This window comes from Mus caroli, chromosome 5, assembly GCF_900094665.2.
Source record: "Mus caroli chromosome 5, CAROLI_EIJ_v1.1, whole genome shotgun sequence".
In the NCBI taxonomy this organism is placed as follows: Eukaryota; Metazoa; Chordata; class Mammalia; order Rodentia; family Muridae; genus Mus; species Mus caroli.
This window is the reverse complement of record NC_034574.1, coordinates 59,359,785-59,374,275: the sequence shown is the minus strand read 5'-3', so window position 1 is coordinate 59,374,275 and position 14,491 is coordinate 59,359,785. Positions and strand designations below refer to the sequence as shown.

Sequence of the window (14,491 nt, the reverse complement as noted above, 5' to 3'; positions counted from 1 at the left end):
CTTGCGGGCGGTCTCAGCATCCTCATCCATTTTAGGGAACTTGTATCCTGGGATATGATGAATAGTGTTCACTTTTGATTTTTGTGGCCCCAGCTCATTGTATATTACTAGACTAAGTAAAACTAGCTTAGCAGAGATTTGAAGGTACTTTCTAGAATTCCTTTTATAAACTAGCCAATACTTACATGAATGAAGCCTTATTTTTCTTTTTAAAAGAATTTTATTACATTTCATTTGTGTGTGTGTGTGTGTGTGTGTGTGTGTGTAGTCTCAAACTGTGAACCCACATAAATCTTCCCTCCCTTAAGTAGCTTCTTGTCACATGTTATTTGGTCACAGCAACCAGAAAAAATAAACCAACACACCAACCCGGGTCAATAAGGCTGGATGATAACTTGACACTTGCTCTCCTGCTGCCTTGGTTTGTGGGTAAGCAGAGTGCATCAGGCCAATGTTTGTCTGTTTCCAGAACATGTGCATGCATGTTTGCTTGCTTGGTTCTGTACACGTTGAGAGTGTTTGTGGCTTCCAGGAATGGGAAGAAGGCTGGGGGCTTGGAGGTGGGGGAAATAGCAGGTGTAAGCTGCCCCCTCAGGTTCCTCTGTGCAGGTGCTGTTGACCTCTGGTTATCATGTGCCACCTTGGTCCTTGTCCTATCCTGACAGTGCTGGCTCCAGGATCCTGTGTATACAGCTAAGCATCTTTAAGGAGAGACTCTGTGTCTTCCCTTGAGTAAGTGAAGGATTTGCTCTGAGGACAAGAGTATTTGACTCATCTCTCCTGAGAAACTATCATTTCCTCTTCTCACCTGGGGGGAAAACCCATTTGTGAATATCTCTCTTGAAATGAGCAGACTGGAGAAACCTGGTCAGGAACCAAGAAACCAGTATCATCTAGGTTACCCACGGATTCCCTCTGAATGCAGAAGAAGACCTTTTAGCAGCGGCAAGCGTAATCCCAGCATGTGGGTGGCAAATTTAGGCCAGCCTGAGCTACTCGTGCTCCTGTCTCAAAAACCTAACCAAACAACAACAAACCTCCAGCAGTGACCAATCTATTGTGCCTAGCAGTGTAATTAGTGAGGACCCGTCCTTGTATAGTCTAGTCCATTGTAAGCTTGTGCTGAGTGTAGTTCTGTATGGCTGTCACCTCGAAGCCCATGAAGGAGGGTTAGTTATTAGGTGTCAACCAAAGGCATCCTGTGGACACATTGAGGCCTCTCATCTCCTCGGGAGAGCCAGTGTTTCCTCTGTGATGTCATGGGGTCTTCATCCTCACTACTTGGTCACATCTTCCTGTCTCCAAGCAGTCGGTGAGTGTATGTGTGGTTCAGGGGTATGCCCTCAGTATCCAGCTCGTATCAGTAACTCTAGAATTGTTGGGGGGCTTGTGTGATCTTTGTTGGATAGATCTGACATCAGAAGTTTGCCCAAGGTAGCTAAGTTGCAAGGGATGGGGTTAGGGTTTGAATTCACTGTCTACCATACTCCAGAGCCTGTTTTCTTTCTGAGGCTTAGTCATAAGCTTGCTGTGTGTAGGTGGTCTCTTGCCAATATCAGAGAGCAGTGTCGGTATGACCGAGGAATAGCTGGAAGGGTGAGGCAGGTGGCTGCTGAGTGAGGCTCAGACAAGAGGCTAATTACTGTATCAGTGCCCTGGCCCTGGGCTCCCACTCCCACCCTCAGCACGTGCACATGGGCACAGATACTGTGAGGGGACAGTCACACAGTGGCTGCTGAGCAGACATGGACCAGAGAAAGCCTTTTGTTGCACTTCTATTCAGTGTGAGAATGACAGGGCTGGGACACTTAGCCATTCACCCAGACCTAAAAATAGTGTCAGAATGGAGAAGTCTCTGGTGTTCTTCTACATGGTAAGCATTTCCTTATAAATGTTTGAGTGTGAAATGAGATGGGAGGAGAAACAACCTGAGCCTTCCAGCTCACAGAGCCGAATGCGGAAAGTTTTATTCCTTAAGAAAAGAACTGAAAGGGGTGGGTGGGAGGAGGAAGTCCGGAGGCAGCCCTGAAAAGCGCCCTCCCTTTGGAGCATGGGTGATCAGTCGAGTCTGCCATCTTTTCTCCGACTTGCTCAAGTTGATTTTACAACTTTTTAAAGTGACAGTTTTACCAGGACATGGTGCACCTATTTAATGTGGGCTTTCAGGGTGCTTTCGTAAGTCCCCATGGCTGTGTAACCACCAGGGCATGGTTGACACCTTGAAAATGCCCGGTGTCCATTACCAGCTGCTTCTGCTTTCTCGCCCGTCTACCTGCTGGCTCATAAACATGTTTCATAGATGTATGGATGCTTACAATGTGGATTTATATCATGATGTCTTCTTTCACTTATTTATGGGGGAGGGGGATACCTGCTCAGAGGAGAAGGGGAGTAGGGGGAAGGATTGTGGGAGGGGGGTGAGTGGGAGGGGGGCAGTGAGTGGGATGTAAAGTGAACAAATAAATAGTAGCAATAATAATAATATTAAATTACAGACATTTTTTAAAACTTTATTAAATTTTTTCTAAAGTACAATATATTGATCATATTCTTTCCCCTCCCCCATATCCCCTCAGCTTCTTCCCACCTCCCTATCTACTCCCAAAATATTTATTTTTAGTTTTCTATTTACCTGGAATAATTTGATCATTGCACAGGGGCACGGGGCTAGGAGCATGGCAGTCAGAGAGGGCGTTGAATCACCGGCAGCTGGAGTTATAAGAGATGGAGCCACTGCTGGATGTGGGTGCTGGGAACTGACCTGAGATCCTCAGGGAAAGCAACCACTGCTCTGAAACAGTGAACGTTGTTTCCGATCTGGGGGAGAGGAGGTGGTAAATCTTTTACAATTAAATGATTGGTTGTAAGATTTTATTGCTTTTTTTGTTTGATAAGTTTAAAAAACAATGAAACATCTCTGCAGCCCTGGAAGAGTATTCTCAAGATCCATGTGTGCCAGGTGGTGGTGGCGCACACCTTTAGTCCTAGCACTTGGGAGGCAGAGGCAGGAGAATTTCTGAGTTCGAGGCCAGCCTGGTCTACAGAGTGAGTTCCAGGACCCCTGTCTCTAAAAACAGCAACAACATATATATATATATATATATACACACGTATGTGTGTGCAGAGGTCAGAAGTCAACATTGCTATCTGCCCCTCACTCTCTGCCTTATTTTGAGACATTCTCTCTTTCTGGTGGAACCTGGACTTTTCCATTTCTGTTAGACGGGCTGGACAGGGAACGTCCCACCCCACAGTTGGCCTGCCTAGATCTGTATGCCGTGTCAGGCTCCTGCGAGGGTGTCGAGGATCCGAACTTAGGACATCATGCTTTCACAAGCACTGTATCCACAGGGCTGTCTACCCAAACCCTGTTCATGAAGTCATGGCTCTCTAGCTCTTGGACATATATTTATGGTGGAGTTTCTGAACCATGTGGTAACTGTCTTTTCAGAATTTGAAGGAGCTGTCAGCAGCTTGAATGACTGCACCATCAGACAGTTCCAGTGGCAGTGTGGGCAGGTTCTGATTTCTTGTCTCTTTTAACATACGTTGTTTTGTCTTTTTTTAATTAATTAATTAATTAATTAATTCCCCTTTACATCCTGAATATCAGCCCCTGCTCTCCTTCCAGTTCCCCCTTTGAGAAGAGGGAGCCCCCCATCTCTCTCTCTCTCTCTCTCTCTCTCTCTCTCTCTCTCTCTCTCTCTCTCNCNCNCACACACACACACACACACACACACACACACAGGCATATCAGCCACTGCAGGTCTAGGCGCTTCCTCTCTCACTGAGGCCTGTTTTGTCTTTTGAGGGTAGCCATTCCCGTGACTGTGGAGTGACTTGCACTGGGATCTCGCCGTGCATTTTTCCTGATGACCACATGTGCTTACCAGCTTCATGTGCTTCCTGGCCATGGATGAGTCTTTGGAGAAATGTCTATTCAGTTTCTTCATCTATTTTTTTTTTAAAGATTTATTTATTTATTATATGTAAGTACACTGTAGCTGTCTTCAGACACTCCAGAAGAGGGCGCCAGATCTCGTTACGGATGGTTGTGAGCCACCATGTGGTTGCTGGGATTTGAACTCTGGACCTTCGGAAGAGCAGTAGGGTGCTCTTACCCACTGAGCCATCTCACCAGCCCCTCTTCATCTATTTTTAAGTCCAGTTTTTGTTACTAATTTGTGGTAGCTCTTTACATATTCTAGATAGAAGCTATTAGCAGAAATGTGCTTTACAAATCTTTTCTCTCATTTTATGGTCTGTCTATTATTTGGGGATTTGTTTGTTTTTGTTTTGTTTCATTTTGCCTTCAACACAACTCCAGCCCACAGTTTTTCTCCGTTTGTATTTATGGGGAAGGTACACGTCACCTTGTTTGCTTGGAGGTCAGAGGACAGCTTGCAGGAGATGTTTCTCCCCTTCGATCGCTTGGCTATTGTAATTTCTTACTGTAGATTGTTTACTAAGTGTGTGCACATGCAGTGGGGGCTGTGCTGTGTGGGCTGCATCCTGCAGTGTCGTGCACAGTTTTCTCCATGTTGAGCATGTCGTCTCGATCTAGTTCCTGTGTGGATAACCTGCATCACTTTTCTTTGCCTACTTGCCTTGGTTGGAACCTCCAGTACAGCATTGGGGGAAAAAATGCATTTTTTCCTTGTTTCCAGTCTGGGGGAGGGGAGGTGGTAAATCTTTTACAGTTAAATGGTTTGTTGTAAGATTTTATTGGTTTTTGTTTGATAAGTTAAAAGAAAATCAGGTGGGAGACGCTTCTTCTGCTTTATTTGCTGATTATTGGAATTATGAAAGTTTCTTGATTTTGTCATGTATTTCCACAATGATTTTAGTAATAGTGTTGTGCTGTCTTTGTTAATAGTGTGTGTTTCGAAGTGAGCTCCAGGACAGCCAGGGCTACACAGAGAAACCCTGTCTCGAAAAGCAAAAAAAAAAAAAAAAAAGTGTGTGTTTCGCTGTTGATTTTCATGTGGTAAGCCCGTGGGATAAGTTATGCTTGGTCACGGTACATAATGGTTTTGAAAATTGGTTTGACTTCGAATTTTTAAAAAATTGTGTGTGTGTGTGTGTGTGGAGGTTAGAGGATAACCTGAAAGTCTCCGTTTATTCCTTCCAACATATGGCTTCTCAGGGACAAATGTCTTCTACCATTGCCAGCATCTTTTAACCACTCAACCATCTTTCCAGTCTTTGGTTTGAGACACAGTGGTCTCACCAGGCTTATGACGACCTTGCACTCTTGATGTGCCTGCTTGTGTGAGTTACTTTTAGTTGTGATGATAAAATATCACAACCAAAGGCAACTTTATTACAAAGGAAGAGTTTATTACTGCTTATGGTTCTGGAGGGAGAGTCCGCAATGGCAAAATGGCGAGGGAGGCGTGGCTGCAGGCGGCCAGAGCAGGACTCTGGCTGGTTAAGGCCGTCTGAGGCTGCCAGATGAGGTTGTCAGATCTGGAGCTGGAGTCTCAGGGGCTTGTGGACTGCTTGATGCAGGAACTGAACTTGGGGGAGGGGGCAGGGAACGGGGGGGGGGGGACATCAAGTGGTCCTACCTGCTGAGCCATCTCTCTGTGGCTCCACAGGTAACAACCGAGTCTGGAGTCATGTTCCATTGGTTTCCACATCTCTGTCACCCTCCCTGATGTCCATTTATCTATCTCCTGACTGAGACACTCTTCCAGCTGCAGCCTGGCAGGTGGCTAAGGACCTTGGCAGAGATCTTGGCTTATTCAGTCGCTCATCCATAGCGGAACGCTAATGGCACAGAGCAGGAGGCGGATTTTCCTAAACAAATCTGAAACAAGCTAAGGGCAAGGTCCATAAATTATGAAAATGGTACAATAAAAAAAAATCTAATTTAAGACTGGTGCTCGGAGTTCCCTTTCTGAGCTGGATGCTAATGCCCTTCTGAACTCGACAGGCAGATGGCGTGGAAGCCCCTTTGAGTGAGGGTGTGTGCTGGAGCTATCTTGTGCTTTCAGGGAATTGCTTAGAAATCCAGACAATTTTATTCTCACCCTGCAGCCAAACAATGGCTGTAATATTACAGCAAGGAAAAAAGGTATCTGGATTATTCCTTATTATAAAACCTTCGGATAGCCTCCTTTAAAATTAAAATGTGCCTGGGTTTCGTATGTGCACATATAATCCTGCCACTCAGGGAGATATGACAGGGAATTGATGAGTTTGCTGCCAGCCTGGGGGACATAGAGTATACCCCTGTCTCAAAAGCCCAATAGCGAGCAAAAGAATTCACTCGTAAGTTAAAAAAGCCATCAGGTCCCTGAATCCTGGTAAATGCATAAGATGGATTTTGGCTTTGAGGGTGGGATTAATGTTCTGAAAGACTAAACTCAGAGTAAATACTTAAAAGCGGATGCTGGGGACTGAACTCCGGCCTTCTGCAAGGGCAGAGCGCTCGCTCTTTCTGAGCTATCTCTGCAGCCTCCTGGATTTCATCTCCCAATATCACATATCTCTGCCTTCTGCTGTATAAGGTGGCTTCTGCCTCCCCTAGGTTCACATTAGATAACTACTACTATGTAAACAGCAAGTATTTGTGAGGTAAATAAATCTTAGAAATCTTAATGGTTGGCCAGAGCGAGCAGAGGTCCTAAAAATGCAAGTCCCAACTCCCAACAGCCACATGAAGGCTCACAACCATCCATCTGTACAGCTACAGTGTACTCACATACATAAAAATAAATAAATAAATGTTGAAAAAAATCTTAGCAAGCTTAGATGAATAGTATATTCCATGAGAAGATAAATGCATGTGACACATTCACATTAATTATATGCTTCAGGTTACTTTTTGGGTTTGTATTATTTTGTTGTTGTTGGTTGGTTGGTTTTTTTCAAGACAAGGTTTCTCTGTGTAACAGCCCTGGCTGTCCTGGAACTCTGTAGACCAGGCTAGCCTGGAACTTACAGAGATCCTCCTGCCTCTGCTTCTCAAGTGCTGAGATTAAAGGTGTGTGCCACCACCCCTAGGCTATTGTTGGTTTTTTGTTTGTTTGTTTGTTTTTGTTTTTTGAAACAGGGTCTGACACTTTAGCTTAGGCTTTGTTGTTCATCCATCCACATCACATCACCCAGTGTGATGAGGTCAAAGCTCCCCCGTGTTCTTGTCTGTTTGGTGTGCTGAAGATCTAAACCAGTGTTTTGATCAAGGTATGCAAACACTATGCCACTGGACTAACTCCTGGCTCCATTTTTAAATTTTAAGATGAAATATCTCCAACTTTATTTATACTTTGCTCCGATATATACTGTATTCTATGCTGAGTGCTATACTGGGGTATTTGACAGTCTAACTGCTCGCTCAGGTCTGTGGGAACTTCTGTATATCCTGTCTCCTTTCCAGTGGGATGTAATTAGGTTCATGGCCAGCTGTTGCTACCACTATTAACCTGGCTATGTGGCTTCCAAGCCAGTTTGGTACAGGCTAATACTTCAATGCTGTGTGTGCATGCACGCATGCATAGGAACAGTTTCTTTCTCTCATATCTTAGTCATGCACTGATGCAAACCGTAGTTACAGCAAAGCTTTTGGAATTCCGAATAGTACGGAATGAGTAGCTGAGGTGGCTCAGAGGATAAGAGCACTTGCCACCAAGCCTGATGACATGACTCCGATCCCTGGAGACCTCGTGGTGGAAGGAAGAGCCGACTAATGCAAGTTGTCCCCTGATCTCCACTCATTTAGGCCCTCCCTCCCTCCCCCGCCGCAAATAATTAAGTATTATCAAATGTATTTCTAGAAGCAGTATATTACTATTATATATAAAAGCAAATACATAGTGGCATGGTCTTTACATTGTGGTTCTATTTTAACTTATAGATGAATTAAAGTTTAAAAATAATACTACCTTAGTAAGGTTTCATTTGGCCTGATCAGATTTCCCCTGTATTTAGAATATCTATGGGGGCTGGAGAGATGGCTCAAGCAGTTAGAGCACCGACTGCTCTTCCAGAGGTCCTAAGTTCAATTCCCAGCAACCACATGGTGGCTCACAACCATCTGTAGATGATCTGATGCTTTCTTCTGGAGTGTCTGAAGAAAGCAATGATGTGCTCAAATACATTAAATAAATAAAACAGTCTATGAAGGGCTGGGAACCCAGCTCAGTAGTAGAGTGCTTGTCTGGCATGAAAAATGCCCCATGATCATGACAGTTCACACTGGCAACTGGACAGTGTGGTTCACACCCAAATTCCAGCACCCATATCCCAGAGAGAGGAGGATCAGGAGTTCAAGGTCATCTTCCGGTACAAAGCAAGCCCAAAGCCAGCTTTGGCTATATATATTAGACCCAGGCTCAGGAAAACCACAAAGTGTAAAATCCTTGCCACCCAAGCCTGCTGACCCAAGTTCAATCCCCCAGGACCCACACAAATACCAACAGAGAATAGACTCAACAAATATGTCCTCTCATCTCTGTCCCTACATGGCTCAAACCCTCCCTCAATTATCATACACATACACCCCATAATAAAATTTTAAACACCCAAAGTAAGTAAAAATAGCTGATATGATTGATTTCATAATGTCTACGCCTTCCTTCCCCAGACTAGTCTCGGGTTTGTTTCTTTCTTTTATACAACCACGTCTACCTTAGGCCTTCCATACTTCCCTGGTACCTTCTGCCTCTCTTTAGAGCAGCCACCTGGGACTCTGAAACAAAGGAGCTTTGTGAAGACTGAGGACCGGTTCTTCAGACAGGGTTTAGCTACTTGCTGCAAGCCAATTGGATCTGGAGTGGCTTAAGTCACATTTGTATGCTCACAGAAGGGGGTGCTAGGAGTTGGGGAAAATGACTATGTGAGCAAGGGAGGGAACCATCTGGGTTGGTTGTTTTTTGTTTTCCTGGGGTTTTTTGGTTGGTTGGTTGATTGTTTTTTTGGGTTTTTTGTTTGTTTGTTTCTTTATTGTTTGAGTTTATTAAGGCCAACTTTTTTCAAAGCCACAGCATGAAGATTTCACTTATTTTCACGTTGAAGGCAGGCTATAATTGTCATCATAATTACTGCTTTTAAGTCTTGTGTGGAAAGCTCGTTGCTCTTAGCTCCCAACTCTTCTGTTTTTTTAAAGCCAGGGCTCTGCACATGCGGACTAAGCGCTTCTACACCCCTCCCCTTGAAGGCCCCTACACTCAGGCCTTACCCTATCCTGAAACTCACCACCCTCCGGTGCTTTAGAACAGCGTTTATTAGAAGAGCATTTTCATTTACTCACATATGTACACACATTCTTACGAAAACCCCCCAGACCTAAAATACTAATGCTCAAAACATGCTGTAGACAGGAATTTTTTTCTTATACTTATTTTTTAAAGCTGTATTCTCATTTACATGCATGGCTGTTTTGCCTGCATGTATGTCTTTTGCACCCCGTGCTTGCAGTGCCCACAGGAGCCAGAAGGGGGCATCAGATCTTCTGAAGCTCAGGGTATGGAGGGTGAACCTCCATGTGGATTCGGAGAACTTAACCCTGGTCTTCTCTCCAAGAATAGCAAGTATGTGTGCTTACCTTCTGGGCCAGAGAAGAGCGCTCAGCAGGGAAAGGTTCCACCCCCAAACCTGCTAACCTGCGTTTGATTCCGGGAGCCCACCTGGTGAAATAAATAAGCTCACTGATCCCATGCTCACTGAGACACATGGACACCCTAATAAACACATAGTTTTTAAAAATGTTACTGGGTCCTGTTAAATTAAGGAATTTAAATTTGCCCTTAAAAAATTATATATAGATCAGGCTGGCCTCAAACTCAGATCTGCCTGCCTCTGCCTCCCAAGTGCTGAGACTAAAGGTGTGCACCACCACACCCACCCCTCTAGCTTAAAATATATAATTTTTAAAATACTGGCTTACACACTATGGATTCTTTTAGTTTTGCTTCAATTAGCCTAAGAGTTTGGTTTCATGTAATATTTAACAATTTACAATCTTAGATTTTTTTTTTATTTCTAGTCTTTATTAAGTCACTAATATTTCTTAGTATTGAGCACTTTATTTAGAAGCAATAAAACCTTTTATAAAATATGGATAGAAGACTGGAAACACACTTGCCTCTCTGGCCTTTTGACAGTCTAAAAATCATATAATTCAGTGACATGAACCAAGGGAAAACACAATGTTGTCTGTTGGTTTGTTGGTATTTTGGGATACGCCCTTGTGTGCCTCAGGCTGGCCTTGAACTGGCTATGTAGTTAAAGATGACCTTGAACTCCTAACCAGCACTGGGATTGCCGAGGTGCATCATCAGCAAACCTGGCTTCCCTATTCCCATCTTGGGGTTCAACCCAGGGCTTGAACATAGTAGGCACACACACAACCACTGCTCTGTGCTCCAGCCTGAAATGTTACCTTAGTAGGGCTGACAGGTTTTCATTTCTCTTTAGGCTTTGAAGCTCACTTCCACACTCATTCAGAGAGTACTGGGTATCACGTGGTGTGAAGACCCCCCCCTTCACACACACACACACCTCAGTTTCTCTTCCCCCTCTTCTGATTCCTCTGATTTCCTAACTCTTACTTGCAGAGCCATCTTGGCTGAGGGTCCGCCTCAGGTGAGAGATGGAGTGGGTTTACCCCAAAGTGCTATGAATCTTCCTGATGCGTTGTCTTTAGTACCATGACGCTCGTTTTACCAAACTCTCTGCCTGTGCCGCCCACTACTTGTCTCTGCTTCTAACAGGTGAATCTATTTCAGCTTCAAATGAATAAACATGCTCACATGGGATTTTTGCCTATTTTTATCATATTTATAAATTTGGTTTGGGGGGAGCTGGAGAAATGGCTCGGCGGTTAAGAGCACTGACTGCTCTTCCAGAGGTCCTGAGTTCAATTCCCAACAACCACATAGTGACTCACAGCCATCTGTAATGGGAATCCAATGCCCTCTTCTGGTGTGTTTGAGGATAGCTACAGTGTATTTACAGTATACGTAAAAATAAATAAATCTTTTAAAAATTTTTTGGGTTTTGGTAGTGTTTAGGTGAGAGTGTGCCCTGTAATTCAAGTTATCTAGCCTAGATACAACTCGGGGAAAGTAACATTTTCTAAAAATTCAGCATTTCCAAGAAATCGTGGCAACGTCTTACTTTTCTTTAAGACTTTTGAGGCAGTTTTACTAGGTAGATTAGACTGGCCTTGAACTGTTGAACCTCCGAGTGCAGTCTCCCAAATTCTGGGATTAGAACTGTCACCCTATCTAATAACTCACAGTGTGTAATGATGTCTCACAGTGTCACTTTTTAGTATTTTCTACTTGCCAGAAAACTTTGTGCTCACTTACATGTGTTTATTTAACCCCCACAGCATCTCACATGAAGTAAGAATTACTACATTTCCTATTTCTATTAAGCAGTGGTTAAAGAGCAGTGGGCACCCACATGATTCTCTGAGATGATTGGTAAGAAAACCACTCATTTCATTTTAGCCATGATTAAAATATTTCTGTCAGATTTCCTTTCTATGCAATGCAGTGTCTTCTTGGGGCTTCCCCAGTCATCTATTAGAATAGGCTTTGCACTAAAATCTTTGTAAGGCTACTAAGCATTCCCCAGGACAGCTGTGGCCCCTCCCTGCTTTCTGAGCCACGCCTTCAAATTCATTCCAGGTGTCCTTAGCAAATGACTCCCAAGGCTCAAAGCCATTGGCCAATGCCGAGCCAGGAGCCACGTAGGGCAGAGTCACGCTGTTCCTGGGGTTAGGGGCAAAGGTTGCTGAAGCCAAGCTGGGCTGTGGTCGCAATTAGCCTGTGCATCCAGATCGAAGCCTGGAAAGGTAGGGAAATCTTATTTATTTTCATTGAGGTGTGGAGAAGATGGTTGTGTTTGGTTAAGGCATTAAGCGCCGGTCCATCTGTTTTGGTTTTTTGTTTTAATTAAAAGTGGTGTATACGTCTATAAGTTCTTGAGAATTTTAAACACTTCTCTACTTACCTTGCCTCCAGTTCTCTAGTAATGGGTAGAGTTTTGTTTTTTTTTTTTTTTTTTTTTTAAAGACGTTGCTTAGTCTTACAGCTTTCCGCTGCGTTTACTTGAAAAACTCTAGGTCTTTACATTTAAGCGATACAGTATAAGCAAGGATTTGTCTATGGTGTCGCAAAAGCAGTCTTTAGAGAAGAAAATGTGATAACGAAAATAAATTAGGAATCAGCAGTCTGATGATACGTGAAACTGGAGCCTTGGTATTTCCTCTTGGGTACTCTACTTTGAGACATTCTTTTTCAAACCGACAATTAGGAAATGGATTTAACCACAGGCACTATGCTCTTGACTTTAACTATAATACTTTTTAGGTCCACTTTCCACACTCTGTTCTAATATTAACCACAACAACCAGTGTCTTTCTCACCTATCTACTTAAAAATGAAGCGATTTGCATAGCATTCGAAGTAGAAGCTGAACATCAAGTGGAGCATCTCCCTGTCTCAGGAGCCCTCCTTCATCATGGTGGGAGATGGCTGCCATCAGTCAGTGTGGGCACAGAGCGTTAGACGCGTCTGTCAGTCCGTGCGTCGTCAGCCTGTAGTGTCAGCTGGCTCTCACAGCTACTCACCTGAGCATTCTCTTGTCAGTGTCAAAGGTAAAACATGCCTGTAATGTCTGTAACTAGTTTTCTGCTTTGTTCCGAAAATGGCTCAGCGTGGGTTTGTATTCTGTAACAGAATAGACTGGACATTTATTTAAGGGCTGAGATATGGTACAGTTGGATAAAAACATTACATCAAAAAGCATTTAGTATTATTTTTTATCTGATTTGTAAAGAGAATGTTACTGTGATTATCACCAGATATTAAAGGTGTATGCCCGCTTATGTGGTGTGTGTGTGTGTGTGTGTGTTTGTGTGTGTTCATGCCACAGTGTACTGTATAGGTCTGAGAACAACTTGTGTGGAGTTGGTTCTCTCCGGCCTTTACCTGGCTGTGGGGATCCAGCCAGGTTGTCAGGTTGGCCCAGTGAATGCTTTACTGACTAAGCCTTCTCTCCGGCACCCTTCCCCTCTTCTTAGTTTTCATCCTGAAATATCCTGCTTTTACTAGATGTGTCCAAAGTGTCTTTTTTTCCTTCCTGAAGTTTGCTCTCAATGGCACCTTCAATGACTGGTCTCTCAATCTCACTGATGTCTGCAGATTGTGCTTTCGGGCGGAGCAACGGCCGCAGTGTTAACTATTTACCTGGCTTGGGAGAATAATTACTAACCATCATCTCGATGTTTCTCAACTCCAAGCTGAGGTTCAGAGGTTCACACGGATCAGAGGTCAGACTCAAATTGCTGCAATTTGTTGCTGAATTTTGCCGATATGACAGAAATTCACAGCTAGGAGGATTGCGGGATCCACTCCTGCACACAGGCCAGGCGGGGCAGTTAATACTGTCATTTGTACAAGTCAGCCTTTGGCACCCAAGTTTAATAAGTAACCAGCTGGTGCCTTAGGTTTCACTGGTACAAGGTGCACGTTATAAAAAGGGTCAGATGTCACTGGGCAAAGATGAAGGAAGGCAGTGAGGAGTGGCCATCTCATGGCTACCACCCATGAACTAACTATACATAAAGATCCAGTAGGCTGTTTAGTTCATATTTCTATGGTGTAAATTTTAACATACATTCATTTTCTTGGTCTTAAAGAGATGTGCCCTTTTGTAAAAATGTTAGTAAGAAAGAGCTGTCTGATTAGGGATCGTTAGCCAAGAAGTAGACTACAAAACTGCACGCTTCACAAATCATTTCACGGGGTCTTTGATTTCTCAAAAACTTTCCAAAATTAGGTGGCTTTTTAAGAATTTAGGGACAAAGAGGCCGTGACTCAGACTATGTGATTCCAGCCTCAGAAAGCTGAGGCATGAAGATTGCTGAGTTTGGGGTCAGCCTGGGCTACTGGGTGATGCCCAGCCTTCTTTTTTTTTTTTTTTTTTTTTTTTTTTTAAAAAAAAGAGGAATGGGTTGTTTTGCCTTGGTCTTTTCGAGGTTACAGTGGCAATTGATTGTTGCTGTGGTCCTGTGGCGAGGACACAGACCTTGGTGTATGATGGAGCCAAGCTGCTTCCCTCATACATAACCAAAGAAGTACAAAACTCAGGCTCCAGGACCCACATCTCTGTCTAGTCACTCTTGAGCAATGACCTAAGATTTCCTGTGAGGTCCCACCTCTTACTGCCTCCCAAGCCTTTGAAACATAGGCCTTTGGATCCTGAAACACAGATCCTGAGAGTAAATAGTAGTCTTTCTTCTTCCTTCCTTCCTTCCTTCCTTCCTTCCTTCCTTCCTTCCTTCCTTCCTTCCTTCCTTTCTTTTTTTCTTTCTTTTTTTTTTTGTTTTTTTGTTTGTTTGTTTGTTTGTTTGTTTTGTTTTTCGAGACAGGGTTTACTCTGTGTAGCCCTGGCTGTCCTGGAACTCACTTTGTAGACCAGGCTGGCCTCGAACTCAGAAATCCGCCTGCCTCTGCCTCCTGAGTGCTGGGAT

General features: G+C 43.8%; 1 protein-coding gene across 10 annotated transcripts in view; it reads left to right on the top strand.

Moving 5' to 3' along the window:
* The window catches only part of Rbm47 (RNA binding motif protein 47), a 131,863-nt gene that overhangs the window by 82,371 nt on the left and 35,001 nt on the right, over positions 1 to 14,491 (top strand). Inside the window, exon 1 of one of the 10 annotated variants that reach the window (XM_021162450.2) lies at positions 10,987 to 11,809. The exons of 8 other annotated variants lie outside the window; for them this stretch is intronic. The gene's annotated coding sequence lies outside the window, so the exon portion shown is untranslated. Of the gene's footprint in view, positions 1 to 10,986; positions 11,810 to 12,893; positions 13,289 to 14,491 lie in introns of those variants that run through there. One more of the 10 variants, XM_029477767.1, reaches the window with a different exon arrangement.